Consider the following 11522-nt stretch of genomic DNA (forward strand, 5'->3'; position numbering starts at 1 on the left):
GCCAATGTGCTGTGTATGCTCATCCATAGTTAGACCTAGAAGCTTGCTCAGAGCCACTTCCCCTTGCGTTACTTCCTGGGGACTCCTAGCAGGGGCCTCTCATTTATCCCCATATCCACCCACATAATTCTACAATATCAGACCTGGAAGGAACTTTGGAGAGACCACCTTATCAGATTGTTCCATTATACAGATAGAGAAACTGAGGGAGAAGAAGAGACTTACCCAATGTCTCAATTGTTTAACTTAATGGCACTGGATGAGGACTAGAATTTCATGTTTCCAAGTGCACAGTTCAGGTCTGTGTTGCTTCCCTTCACTCTAGGTCAGAGGCATCTGTTCCTTGGCACCTATCCCCATATTTATGAACTCCCTCTGGTGTACAGTTTATCACCAGCCTGAAGAAAATATCACAGGGAAAAAATGTTTGGTGACTGAGTCCACAACAAAGTGCCTGGTAGAGTACAAAGCTAGAGATGGGTGTGTGTGTTTTTAATGGTTTATTATTAGTAATATTAAACTATTGGGGATATGGAAAAATAGAAACACTAGGCTTGGAGTCAGGAGGGTGAGTTCAAATCTGGCTTCAGGTACTTCTAGCTGTGTGACCCTGGGCAATCACTTAACTTTTATTTGCCTCAGTTCCTCATCTGTAAAATGGGGCACACTGGAGAAGGAAATGGCAAACCACTCCAGTATCTTTGCCAAAAAAACTCCATGGAAAAAAATCCTTGGGGTCATCTAGAGTTGGACATGATTGAATGACTGACCAACAATGCATTGTTGGTGGAGTTGTAAACTGGTCCAACTCTCTTGGAGAACAACTTGGAACTAGGCCTAAAGGGCTGTAATACTATGCATACCCATTGATCTGCAAAACCACTATTAGATGTGTACCCCAAAGAGATCAAAGAAAAAGGAGAAAGACCTATATGTTACAAAAATATCTATAGCAGCTCTTTTTGTGGGAGGAAAAAATTGGAAATTGAAGGGATGCCCATCAATTAGGAGATGGCTAAACAAGTTGTGGTATATGATTGTGATGGAATACTAATGTGCCATAAGAAATGACATGGGGGATCGTTTCAGAAAATCCTAGGAAGACCTATTTGAACTGATGTAGAGTGAAGTGAGCAGAACCAGAGGAACACTATATATAGTAATAACAATACTATAATCATGATCAACCGTGAAAGACTTAGTTACTTAGATCAATACAATGATCTGTCCTGAAGGACCCATGATGAAAAATGCTCTCCACTGCCGGAGAGAGAACTGATGGAATCAGAGTGCAAATTGATGTATAATTTTTCACTCTATTTTTCTTGCTCTTTTGCAACACAGCTAATATGGAAATATGTTTTGCATGACTTCACATGTATAATCGATATATTGTTTGCCTCCGCAATAGATGGAGGAGAGGCTGCAGGGAGGAAAAGGATTTCAAACTCAAAGTTGAAAAAATTAAAAATAAACAAGTAATAATTTTGAAAAAGAAAAAAAAGATTAAGCATCAGTACACCTAGCAAAATGCGCTTTTCCAGCATTTAAATGAAGCCCATAAAATGCTAGATGCCTCTGAAAAACATACTGACTGGGCTGTGTGACCCTGGGCAAGTCACCTAACCTCTTAATGCTCTTAGTTCTCTAAGATGTTAAGTTGAAAAGTTAAAAGGTGCCATTGCACTGGTAGAAGGAAGTTCTTTATCTGGCAATCCCCTATACTAATGAAATCATAGATTTGGCCACTCTCTCTGGCCTTCTCCCACAAAATGTCATATTAACTTCTCAGTTACTCTCTCCAAGTTTCACTTCAGAATGTTTGCATATCCATTCACCTTTATTCACTTTGGCTCTTATAAGGTCACTTAGCATGTACTCTTCTCTTACATTCTTTTTTCCTCCTTTTTTTATTTCATCAAAGTCTTTCCAGATTTCTTTATATTAATTACACTTGTCTTTCTTAATTGCATCATACTATTCCATTCCATTAATGCACTGCAGTATGATTTATTTATATATTCTCTTATTGTTGGACATTTAGGTTGTTTTCAGTGCTTTTTTTCTTTCTTTTTTGCAATTACTAATAATGTTGCTATAAAAATCTATGAATAGATAGCATTTTTTGCTTGTTTGTTTTTGATAACACTTGAAAGGGTATATTCCCAACAATGGGATTATTGTGTCAAAGGGTATGATTATATTTGTAACTTTTACTTCATGCTGCCAGATTGCTCTCCAAACAAAGTCTACAAGGTTTTTTGTGGGTTATGTTTTTGAGATCATTCATTGCTTTATAATTATTCATGCTGGCTCTCTTTCCTTCCCCACCCCCATTCTTTCCCACAATTTAGTTGTAGGGGGTTTGCTACAGCAGGGATCGTTTCATTCTTTGTCTTCGCATCCCTAATATCTAGCACAGTGTTTGACACATAGTGGATGTTTAATAAATGATTGTTGGCTGATTGACAAATTAATCAAGACTGGGAGGGAATGTAGATACCAAGTAATCTGACTCCTTCATTTTATAGATCACATAATCAATCAATCAATCAGCAAGCATTTACTAAGCATCTCTCATGTGTCAGGCACTGTTCTAGCTGCTGGGGTTACAAAGGCAGAAAAATTAGGAAGAACATGAAGCTCTAAAAAGAGAAATGACTCGCCCATGGTCTGGAAGGATGACTAGGAGCCAGGTTTTTAAATGAACTATCAGATAAAGGATACCCTGGGAGCTGTGGATAGATGTGCAGTTCTGCACCAGCCTAGGCCCTCTGCAGCACAGACTAGAAAATATACCTGCCTCTTCAATTATCTGTGTAACCATGGCAACTGAGGAACAAATAAGGTATGCTTTCCCTGTAAGCTAATTAAACCCCAATTGATTATGTAAAACATGACTCAGTTGCTATTTATCATCTAGCAAAATCTCAGCCTATATTTTCAATCACATAACAGCTAATCAACCAATGTTTAATATGGTGTGGAGTCCAACCTCTTATTCTCCCTGAGGACCTTGTCCAAAGAGAACATCTCTAAGTCCTTAGCTCTGTGCCCTGGGTGTCCTTTGGTGACCTGACACCCCCTAGTAGGGCAAGGGCAGAACTAGGTTGATAGCTTAGGAAGAAGAATTTTATCCAGGGCTTCTCTTAGGTTAATTGGGTGCCTAACATCCCCATGTAAGGTCATCTCTGGGACACAGGTGCACTCTAATAATACTGAGCAGAGACAGCTCTAGTTGAAACTCAGAGATTGTCACACATTCCTCACATTTGCTGAGCCTAGACACATGGAAACCTAGGCTCCCCTTGTATGGAATAATAGAAGGAGCCCTGGGCTGGCATATTAGGATGACTGGGTTACAGTTCTGATTCTGCAACTAACTCCTTGAGTGACCCTGGGTAATTCACTGTACTTCTGATGCTTTGTTTTATCTCTAAATAGGCAGCTAGGTGGCACAGTAGATAGAATGCTGGACCTGGAGTCAGGAAGACCTGAGTTCAAAGCTGGCCTCAGATATTTATTAGCTGTGAGAGCCTGGGCAAAGAGCTTCATCTCTGCCTGCTTCAGTTTCCTCATCTATAAAATGGGGACAATAACAGTACCTACTTCCTAGGGTTGTTCTGAAGATCAAATGAGACATTTGTAACATGCTTAGCAAACCTCAAATAGGGATAGAAACTGAACCTGTGATGTCATTGGTATAGAGAACTCCAGGTGGAATACATTCTCTTGACCATGTTGGCACCTTCTCTTCAATTTGTATTCTTACAGAGTTGCCTAGAGCACTGACGATAAGTGACTTGATCAGGGTCACACAGCCAATAAATGTCAGAGTCAGGACTTGAACACAGGTCCTCCTAGTTTTGAGGCTAACTTTCTTTCTACTGCATCATACTACTTAGCTGTGTTTTGCTCACAGGCGTGTTTTGAGGATCAAGTGAGATCATGAATGTAAAATCGGTTTTTACATTATAAAGCATGGAATATATGAGATATCATTAGATATATTTACACTCATGAGAGTGAGGGACATAGGACAGACTCTGCTGTCTTTGGTGATGATATTTGAATACGCTTCACAATGGAGATGTTGCTCATTGAAATCTCTCTTCTTTTCTTTTTCTCCATTTGAATTTCTCACTTTGCCTCTCCTGGCTTCTGCCTCTATGTCTCTGTGTTCTGGTTTGTCTTCCACTTTGTGCCTCTGTCTTTCTGTTTAGCTGCCTTTTCCCTCTGTTTTTTTTCTCTTTTCCCTTCTTCCTTTCCCTTCTCTTTCCATCTCTGTCCCTTAACTGACCACAGACTAGGCTGAAATCAACTTGTATAAAAAACATTTTTACATATGAGATATTTGGAAGGTTCTTTTGAACCCAGAGTTGTTGGGTAGAAAGGAAATTTGGAGTGTTGTCCTATGAAGCTTTGTACAGAAGCTTTACTTGTAGGGAGGCTTCTCTAGGTTAGGATTTCTCTACCAGTACATGTGATCATTAGCAGTATTAAAGAGGTGGTCAGCACCATTGTCTGAGGTTATGGGAAGGCTTTGAGGAGCTGGCTGATTCAGCACTGGGGCACTGGATAGCAGTAAAGCCACAGCAGATGTATGTTGCACTCGGGTAGGATCATGTTATGGGAATAGTTAAAGAGGAAATGAGGGTTACTGATATGGAGTGATTAAATAAGTCTGGCTGACTTTGGTACCTTAAGGTAGTTTGGATTTTTAGAGAGAAAAAGTGTGATCCAGATGAGTCTTTGGGGTATGGAAGGGTAACACAGATACAGCTTTTTGGGTTTCCTTGAGAAAATTTCCTGACATATCTAAACTCCTCTGTCTGTCTCACATGATGCTCCATGTCTCTTCTCCAGTGTTCTAACTGGAAGGGAAGTAGCCAGGGGAGACTGTTCTTGTCTGAAAATCACTTCCCTAAATATCCAGATCTCACGGCAATGCTTGGTACCATTCCCATATGACTGGGAAATCAGCCCTCCTGGAAAGGGCTGAGTTTATGATGAAGAGACATTTCAGTGACAACTTGAACTACATTTTTGATATGGCAGTTGTTTTGAGACTCTGCCCTCTTACCCTACAGGTGTATTTTGAGAGCCCAGACATCCTTGTCTGAGGAATGCACTGAGCTCTGCAGATGGAGCTCCAATGATTCATGACCCAGGTGGCAAATCACATTCAGCAGGTATTTTGGTTAAGCAGGCTCTCAAGTGGCCCATGCTGATAAACCCCCAAAGTCAGTGCTCATTAGGAGAAGTAATGAACTTGGCTAGTGATGGATAAGGGAAGCTTTATCAGGTGGTACCCAGTGACAGCAGCTGAGAGCAGGACTATTCCTGACTATATAGAGCTGGGAGGTTGCTGGAACAAATGGGTCTGGCTGATAGAATGGCCTTTGAATTACCCAAGCTGGGGCCACTTAATTCTCCCTTTCAGGCAGTGTTCTGTGCCAAGCAGGCAAGATAGAAGAACCCTGGGACACAAAGACCAAACACCCCATCACCAAGTCTATTTTGCTCCTCTTTAGACCTGATCTAGAAGGTCATTCATGATCATAATCATGATCATTCCTAGCAGGATAAGAACTCACATTTATATCATGGAAGTTTTAAAATGCCCATTTTAGAGATGAGAAAACTGAGGCTTTGGGAGATGAAATGCCTTATCTAGGAACACACAGCTAATAGCCTGCTGGTTTGTCCATAATTGTTTGCATGTTGTCTCTCCCATTAGACTGGGATCTCCTTGAGAGCAGGGACTGTTTGTTTTTTGCCTTTCTCTGTATCTCCAGACCTTAACACAGTGTTTGGTACATAGTAATAAGTGCTTGTTGATTTGTCTTAATCTGTAGAAGGAAAGAGGATTATTTAAAGACATAGGTAGATAGGAAGGAAACAAGCATTTATTAAGTTCCTACTATGTGCCAGGTACTGTGCTAAGTACTTTATGAATATTATCTCATTTGATCTTCAAAATAGCCCCAGGAGGTAGGTGCTGTTATTATTCCAATTTTACAGTTCAGGAAACTGAGGCAGAAAAATGTTAAGTAACTTAACCAGGGTCATATAGCTAGTAAGTATCTGAGGCTGAATTTGAACTCGGGTCTTCCTGACTCCAGGGCCAGTGCTCTGTCTACCACCCATGATCCCCCTGAAATCTATGAATGAATAAATAAGTGAAAAAGCAAATTATTAAGTATTTACTATGTGCAGAGTACGGTACTAAGCACTGGGAATACAAAGAGCTCATGTTCTAATAGGGAGAGATAGCACATATAAGAGGTTTTACCTTCAGGGCAAATGGAAAGTCCTAGTGGTTCTTGGTGAGACTATGGCAAGGCAGATGGTCATCTATCTTCTTTACCATCATTTCCACTAATAAGATCATACCGGTTTCTGATGCTGAACAATTTGACAGTGCTTTGTTCCCACTGCCAAAATAGTAATGTAATCCAACACCAGCCTCCCACCCCTTGCATTCTCCAGGAACTCAGATACTTTGCAGATGCCTTAAATCACAAAGAAGGGGTAATAGGTCACCAGGAGGGTCTTCTGCTTAAAAGTATCTCCCCCATCACTACCTGCCCAGATGCCTGGAATTTTACATTAGAATGATAGCTAGCTAGCATTTACAATATACCTCCAGGGAGCTATCATTAGGACTCCCTTCCTTTGGGAGGAAGCTCTGTCCTTTTTAGGACATCTTTTGAGAATGAAAACATCCTGTAGGGCAGCACATTCAGGACCCAATATCTCAGAGTGACTGAGTGTAGCAGCAGCTTCTCCCTCTTAAGAAGGTCAAAAGCAGTATCAGGGCCATGGAACCTAAGGAAGAAGGTAGAGTAAGGACACAGAAATGAGAAGATGGAAATTGACCAGTGCCACTCTCTCAAGAGGGAGAGTTGGGTGCTATTTCCATCTCTGTGACTGACCTGCTGCTGATCTGGAACCATACCCCTCTTTGGTTGGTTTCAATGTCTTTTTCTATAAAATGGGGAGAATAATCCCATTCCTGTCTCCTTTGGCAGGGCAGTTGTGAAAGTCAAGTCAGGTAATGGATAGAAAATACTTTGAAAGTTCTAAAAGGAATGTGTGATAATGATATAGACTACCTCTGCAAATGGCCTCCCTATTCACTCATCCACTATCCTCTAGGCATCATCATCCCATTCCAAGCATAGAGGAGGTCCCCTGTTCTCTAAGGCCTTTTGAGTGAAGGCTGGGTGAAGTCCTCCCCTAGTCCAGAGACAAACTGCCCTTCCAGCAAGGACTACTGTGAATCTTTGCCTCAAGATGGTGTGTTCTGGTCTGTTCAAATCATGGTGTAACATCAACTGCCCAGATTTTGGAGTTAGAGGAGCTGGGTTTGAATTCTGGCTATGCTATTGACTCATTGTGTGACCTTCACCAAGTCACCTAATTTCTTTGCGCCTCAGTTTCCTCATCGGCAAAAAGGGCTTGGATTAAATAATTTCTAAGGTTCCTTTTACCTCTAAATCCTATGAAATCTCTTTAATCAGATACCTTATAACAAGTCTGGCCAGAAACTCCACTCTTTGATTCTACTGCCTCCAGAGGACTCCCTGGATTTGCTATTATAAGGATATTATTGTGACTGTGTTGCTCAGATTTAAAGAAAAAAAATCATGCAATTATAGAAACATAACCACCGATTAATTAGGAAGGGCCCTCAAGGTCCTTGCTAGGATGCCACAGGCATTACCATTAAGACCCATTCCCAAATCCCTGAAGGGGCCTCTGTAGTCATGCTCCTGCTGGGACTAAAGGCTAAGTCTCCTGGGCATCAAGGATAGAATGGGGAGAAAGGGATGCTATTGCTGTATTTGTGTGGGGATTTATAGGAGAGGCTGGGATTGAGATATTGAGTCACAGACCTGGTGGTTGTTCTTCAGGTAACACAGAAAGGGAGAGTTCTGTGTAGGAAAGAGGGAGAGAGAGAGAGAGAGAGAGAGAGAGAGAGAGAGAGAGAGAGAGAGAGAGAGAGAGAGAGAGAGAGAGAGAGAGAGAGAGAGAGAAAAGAGGGGATGGACAGACAGACAGAAAGAAAGGGAGGAGAAACAAAGAAACAAAAAGAGAAATAAGAGAGAGGAGCGACAGAGACTGAGAGAGAAGAGACAGACAGAGAAATAGAAGGAGGGAGGGAGAAGAGAGGGGAGAGGGAGAGAGAGAGAGAAAGAGAAACACCCACACATAAACTAAAGCCTGGCTCCAACACACCCCATCCCCCCGCTGCTTGAATGGAGCTAAAAGCCAGAGAAGAAATCCAGTTAATGCTGAAAGTGGGACAGTAGAGGTCAGGGTCCACTGTGCTTTGGGTTATGGTCCTTGACTTTTAGAGATGCTATGAGGAGTGAAACACAGAAAATTAAATCTTGAAGGGACCTCAGAAATGACCTACTCCAGCTCACTTATCTCACAAATAAAGAAACTGAGTAATAGAGAGGGAAGGTGATTTGCCTATGATTAGAGGTGGTGATGAACTGCCTTTGCCTTGTGGAGACAGTGTAGGAGGAGATGAAGCCTTTGGGAATCTACCCTAGAAACATCTGCTGAGGTGGTATTGGACACTGCAGAAGCCTAATTAGGGCAAGGTGATTGGAGCTTTTCCTCAGGAATCCAATGTTGGAGCAGTGCTTCCTCTATGCCTTACTGCAGCCGTCTGCTGGATCCATGCACTGTGATGCCGTAAAGGCTCACCACTCTCCTAGGTCTTACCCTTTGCCAAATGGGTCCTACCCTTCCACCACATCTGCCACTTTCTACTGTCCTCTCCAACTGATTCCTGAAAGTTGCCTGGTGTTATTGTATCTGACTGGACAGATGTCCTCTGTGTACCCCCTCTCAACTGAATTTTCCCAGGGTATCAGAATTCCTAGTTATGGTCCTGCCTCACTGGGTCTCAGTTTCCCCATCAGTAAACTAGAGATGGGGGTGTGTGTGATTGGGTAGATGATCTAGAAAGCTCCTTCCAGATTTGACATTCTGTGTTTATATGTAAAACAGTGCTGGAGGAGGCTAGAGAGATACATGGGGCCAGTGATTTGGGGGTGTCCAAAGCCAGGCTGAGGGGTTAAAAGTTAAATTGATGAGGTTTGCAAGGCCTGGTGGTGCAATCAGGGGAACCCTGCTATTTACTCTAAGGCATATGTTCCTGAGACTTCCTCTTCTTCCCCCCACTTCTTTCAAATGATTCATAAAAATGTCTCCCAAATTCATCACCTACCATGTTGTGTATTCTATATGGGCTGGGGGCCAAAAACAACACCCGCTCTTACTTTCGATTTTGTAAAAACACTTCATCAATAATGCAAGAGCTGCTGTTCTTAGGATGAGCGGTGGGGGTGGAGAAGAGGGTACACTGCCCATACTGAGCTGGCATGTGGGCATCTCATTTGCAGTCTGTCCCCCACCCCCACTTTGGCAGCATCTGCTGAAATAGTATCACACAACTGAAAGTACATTTGACTGGGCGTCAGGAGACTTGGGTTCCAGGCCCAGCTCTGCTGACCTGTTCTGTGTTTTTATGCAAATCTCTTCTCCTCTCTGGGCCCTAATTTCTTCCTTTGTAAAATGGGTAGAAAAGAATCCTGGATTTGAAATAAGGTCTTCTGGCTCAGGGCTTCCAATCTTGGCTCTATGCAATCTTGAATGGGTCACTTAGGATCTAACTAGTTTCTGGGTCTCCCGGCTCCCAATTCTAGCGTTCCGTCTATTATAACCTGAATATATTGATCTAGGTACCTTCACTTTAGCAGCTTCATACTCCCCAGGCCTTTGTCTGAGGCCTCACCCATTCTAGCCAGACCTCAGTCCCTATAATGTGCCAGGAGCAGATCTCCCTAAGAGCGTATAACTTTTTTTTTTTTTTAAAACTCTCAAACCTTGTGCTCTGTATGGTTTCTGGGCATTGCTAGAGGTTGGGTGGTGGAGGTTTGTGTATGCACGTGTGTGATAAGCATCACATTTTCTTAAATGTTCTTCCCTTCCCACGGATCCCACTTCTAAATATAGGAATTCATTTAATGAGGATGGTCACCAATTCAAATGAATTCAATTCAGCACCTATTTATGGAGTGCTTACTGTAACACAAGACTGTATGCTAAATTTGGGGACAATACAAATAGATATACACAAAGTAGATCCATTGCAGGGACTATACTTTAAGCCTTTCTGTCTTGGCAAGATCAGCTAAAGCTTGGCCTCTGCTGGCACGGACTTTGCCAACTTGGAGTCACCTCCAGACCATGATGACGCAGCATAGAGTTGTTTGGCTAAATCTTAAATATGGATTAAATATATAGAATATAAGCCCCACAGGGACTGGAGCTATCTTGTTTAGTCTTTTTGTCTTCAGCAGCTAGCGTAGTATATGACACATAGTATCTACTTAATAAAATCTTACCGAACTTAATTGAGCTGTGTTGTATTGGATTGAATCTTTGTGTAGCATCTATCATGTGCCTAGCCTCATTCTAGTGGCTGAGAAGAGAGGGGTTTTCTCATCTGAGGCCTCTGTCCAGCCTTCCAAAGCCTTAGGGACATCAAGCTGGGCATGGGGCATGGGAAGGGAAGGAGCTGAAAAGCAGGCACACGGATGTGTGAGGACGTGAGTCTCAGAAACTCCATCCAAGGTCAACACTTACAGCTGTTTGTTGTGTCTTCCATCTGCAGAGGAGGAAGTACAGGTCCAGCCCAGTGGCTTTGGAGCTGGAGCCTGAATGAAGGGACAGGCTAACTGCATAGGGGGCTGGCCACAAGGGCTGCTGGGGAGAAGGGGTTGGGATAAAATAGTTCCCCAGCTCCCTCCTGGTCTGACAGTCTATACAACTAATTCTGACACTTCCCTTTTCACTCTATCAGGAACTTAATGTGAGTCAAGGCTGCTGAGTACTCCAGGGGGTTTCAGCTTTCTTTCTGCCTCCCCCTTTGGGTTCCTTTCTTTCTACTCTAGGTCTGAGATCTTTTATCTCTCCCTGTAACTCCATCCCCTTGAGCGATTTAACAGTGAAAACCCTCAGCATATTGAATGATTCAACAAAGCATGTCACAGCTTGAAAGGGTCCTTAGAAAGTACAATCCAGAATGTCAGAGCTACAAGGAGAATTAGAACATAGAATGTAAGGGCTATTTTGCCGATGTAGAAAGCAAAGTCCAGAGAAGGGGAGGAACTAGCCCAAGATCAGGCAGCGAGTAGGTGATAGAATCAGGACTCCTGACTCCCTGGCTGAACATCTTTCCATTATATCATGCCGCCTCCTGTTGGTCAGCAGGCTACCACAACCTCTGAATGTCAAAGCTGTTATACCAAACGGAGTGGGCTTTGGCCAGGCCCTTCTGTGACCCCGACTAAGTCATGGTTGTTTACTAGAATTAGGATTAAGAAGTACCCTTAGGGCAATAGCATAGTAGAAAATTATGTGAAAAAACAAAACTATAAAATAAGGAAGGGAAAAGAATCCAGACACATGTAGTCTCAAGTTGCCACAAGTCACAT

This window comes from Phascolarctos cinereus, unplaced genomic scaffold (assembly GCF_003287225.1).
Source record: "Phascolarctos cinereus isolate Bilbo 61053 unplaced genomic scaffold, phaCin_HiC Scaffold_4;HRSCAF=312, whole genome shotgun sequence".
Taxonomy (NCBI): Eukaryota; Metazoa; Chordata; class Mammalia; order Diprotodontia; family Phascolarctidae; genus Phascolarctos; species Phascolarctos cinereus.